Here is a 4,054-nt window from a genome sequence, read left to right on the forward strand (position 1 = left end):
GTATGAAGACAAGCTCCTGTATAAGACCTTTTTTTTTTTTTTTTTTTTTTTCCAAGATTTTCCCCTCTAAAGCCCTTGCTAGATGTTTCTTCTACATTTCACACTTACAAATTTCATTATTTTCCATTAAAACTGCACATACTCCGGGTCCCTGAAGCATCAAGGGGAGGTGATCTACCTGCTAATGTCAGCCTGATAATTTTGTTCTTAGGTTTGAGGCATCCTCTGCGGCCGTTTCCCCACTAAGTGCTTGGTCTCCTGAATTTTTCATGCCTAAGACGTCTATGACTAAGGCATCCAGAAAGATTATTCTTTTTTAAATACAGGTTAGCTACTCTTTTATTTGATTTGTGTGGGTGTTATTTCACTCAGCGCTTCGGCGTCTTGTGACCCACTTACAGGCTGAAACAGGCTCCGGTGAACTTTCATGTCTTTATGTTCTGGTTGCTCTGAACTTGCAGAAAAGAGCTCTGAGGCAACCCTAGCCTTGAGTTTTAAATCAGAAATGGCTCTTCTGTGCAAATGATTGAAAATACATTATAGCAGTGCAATTCATGATTTTCATGAGCCGCAAGGGCCAAGCAGGGTCTCAGCAGTGTACAGGGTGCTGTGCTCATCTAGAGGGATGGGAAGCATCAGGGACTGTCGTGTGCTTTTTTAGCCCTCACGAAGCCTCATGTCCCACATCCAAGGGGTCGTGGAAATGGCACAGAGCCTCCCCAGGGCATCTCCTGGATTACATGAGGCAGCTGGGGTGGAGGCGCTGCTGAAGCCCAGGTGCTCCTCGACCACCCCAAACCCTGCCCCAGGCAGGAAAGAGCAACAGGCAACCACCTCCCACTGACACCCCTTTGGAAGAAGTTTAAAATAAAAGAATTTCTACCCCCAAACGAGTGTCCTTGTGGGGAACTCCGCTGGAGCCTGGCAGTTTCATTTTGCTGGTATAATCATGCCAGTATGACTTGTCTACTCTTCTGTACTGATATGCCCTTAAGGAGTTTAAGCTGTTCAGTCTGGTTTTGAAAACATTGTGCGGTGACTTAATTATGATATAAATGCATCTTCGTAGGGAAAATATCACAATATAACGGCTGGGAGTTACAGTCAGAAGGTCGGGCTTAGAAACGTAGGACAATTGCACAACGTCTGCACAGAGCTAACCCTGCCCAAGAAAAACTACCCAAGCATGAAACAGAAGATGTGCAAGACTCCTGATCTCGTTAGCCTCACATCAAGGCAGGATGTCTTACTGGAAAATCTAATTTAGGCAAAACTCAGGACACACAGTAGGAAACAGATATAGCTTTTGGTCAGGAGACTGGACAAAATCTGCTAGGAGTCCTTCTCCTCCTTCAAAGTCACCTTCGTTAGCACAAACTCATGTGGTTTCAAGGAAGAACCTAGATATTTTGGAGTAGGCAAATGAAGAGGTGGCTTTGCAAAAATACCCCAGTGACTCTCCACAACTTGGAATATTTGGCTTCCATGTTCCACGTTAAGATTTGCCTCTTCGGTCCCACAAGTAAGAAATACCAAAAGAAATTGTATTTTATGTAAAACTTAAGAAGTCCAGCTCATTCATTAGAAAACCAAGCAAGTTAAACATTAGGCCCTTACTGAAATGTACGCCTGGTCTCTCTTAAGATAAAAGCTAGTTGATTATAAGAGACCACATATCCACTTCCCTTCCCTTCCCTTCCCTTCCCCTGGCACATCCCAGTGTTATAAATGGCTCAGGATTCAAATTAGGATTAAATAAAAAAATAGGATTTATTAAAAGAATATAAAGGAATAGAGGTAAGCAAACAGCGCTGGGTGCACCGGGAGTCTCCGCTCCACCAGGACGCACACCAGTTACATCAAGCAGCTGATTTTTATGCACCTAGACTAATACATATTCATTACTACTTCTAAAAAAGTAGATTATTATAATTAGCTTCCGGGGTCCAGTTCCTCCTACTGGAGCATGCGCATCAGTCTCCTCTGGGGGTCTCTAGGGGTCTTTCATGCTGAAGGCTCGTAGTCTTCCTCTCACCCTTTGCACTTACTTGGCACTATTCCAAGTTTATGGAACACTCTCTGTAAACTCTCCCAGGTCTTGTCTCCCAACCGTCCTTCAGCTTCTTTTCTCTTCCTCTTAATCTCTTGGCCCCCTGGCCAGATACCAAAGATCCACATAGTATCCCATAACAGTCACTAGTTGTTATCAGTTGTTCTGAAACTCCCAGACATCAAACACAAACAGCTTTCTTATTTGACGCTTCACGAGTAATTAAAACATTCTTCCCCAGCCATTCACAGACACATCTATAGCAGTGTTAAGTTAATCTCGAAGAAGACAGGAAAAAAGGCTGTAACTGTTAGAACTAGAAGTCAGGAATAACAAAAGCAAACAGGTTCATAAATTTAAGGAGTGTTTTCTGAAGACGTGATAAATTGACTGGAATGAGGGGGAGACTGGGACACACTGCATCTGTGGTTCAAGAACTAAATTGCCAGTGCAGGGCCCAGGCAGACAGGATTCAAACAGAATTGTTCTTTATGGACACGAATTTATGGACACGAATTTATGGACACGAATTGGAATTGTTAAAACATTCCTCACAATCCCTTATCTTCTTTTTAATATCCCCAATTCGTGTCTCTTCTGTTATTAATAATTGGATTTCATCAGTTTGTTCTTGGAGGGTCCAATTCTTAAGCATCATAATTGACATATTCCCTTCCTTTTTTAACGAAGTTATTACCAATGTACTATTTATCACCCAGTGTATTAATAATGTAAGACAAGGTATCATACAAGGTTTAGACAATAACATCTTTACACCACATAACAATAAAAATAACACTCTTTAACCCATGGTCCACCAGGCAGCCATGAAAATAAAAATAAATGAAAATAAATGAAAATAAATCCCATTCCATATCCTTCCAGGTTTGTGTTGCTCGCTCACCTCCCCCCTCTCCTTCTCTTGGATGGGAGAGAGAAATGGGAAAGTGAAGCCTGTGAGTTGAGATAAAAACAAGAAGATAATAACAATAATAATAATAACAATAATGATTATAATAGTACTACTAGTAATAATGTGTACGAAACAAGTGATGCACAATGCAATTGCTCACCACCTGCTGTCCGATGCCCAACCTAACCCCGAGCAGTCCGGCCCTCCTCCCAGCCTGCCTGCTGACAGGACAGTGAGAAGCTGAATTTAGCTTGGTCCTTGGCTTGATGTAAACACTGCTCTGTAACAATTAAAAACAATTAAAACATCAGCATATTATTAACATTCTTCTCATCCTAAACCAAAACATAACTTTCTATCAGCTACTAGGAAGAAACACCCTTTTTATCAATCTTTAAACAGCAATTACTAAAGCTAAATTTTCCACAGACTTCTCCTTCTTGTGCTAGTAAATAATCCAAAGCTAGGCAATTTTGATACAAAGCAGTTCTCATCATTTATAACTATTTCTATTACAGCTAATAACCTAATTATTCTATTAAGTATATATACTGGGGTCCTATAGTCCCACGATCTGTCTTCTGCCCACGTATCTGGATCATAATAGGCAAACACCTTCAGGGTTGATTCAGGCTTGTGTTACCGTTCGGCGTGTCAGGGTGATCCAGCTCCTGGAAAACGAATCACAATTTTATATAGGTTAAAATAAAGGTTCTTATGTTATTTTCTCAGGACAACCTGACCTTAATGTGGGAGAAGTCCAGTCGAGGCCCTCTCACTCGGCAGTCAATACCCATAGGGGTTGCTTCCCTCGGTAGACCATACACACCGCAGTGGAGGGTCCTGCCCTGGTCTTGCCTTCTCCCTTTCCTCCCTTCAGGTTTGTCCCCTTTATTTGGCATCCTTAATTCATGCAGAGCCTCGTTGCCAGAATATTAGTTCTTCCTTAGCATGAGTTTCAGTTTCCCAGGAGCAGACTCAACCCTCCAAGTTTCAGTAGTTACTGGTCCTTTTATTCTGGATGCATGGGTCCCTTTCTGCGGTTCTCACAGCTGTTTCAGTAGTCAGTAAAACAAGGTACAGTCCCTCAC

Source organism: Anas platyrhynchos, chromosome Z (genome assembly GCF_047663525.1).
Source record: "Anas platyrhynchos isolate ZD024472 breed Pekin duck chromosome Z, IASCAAS_PekinDuck_T2T, whole genome shotgun sequence".
NCBI lineage: Eukaryota > Metazoa > Chordata > Aves > Anseriformes > Anatidae > Anas > Anas platyrhynchos.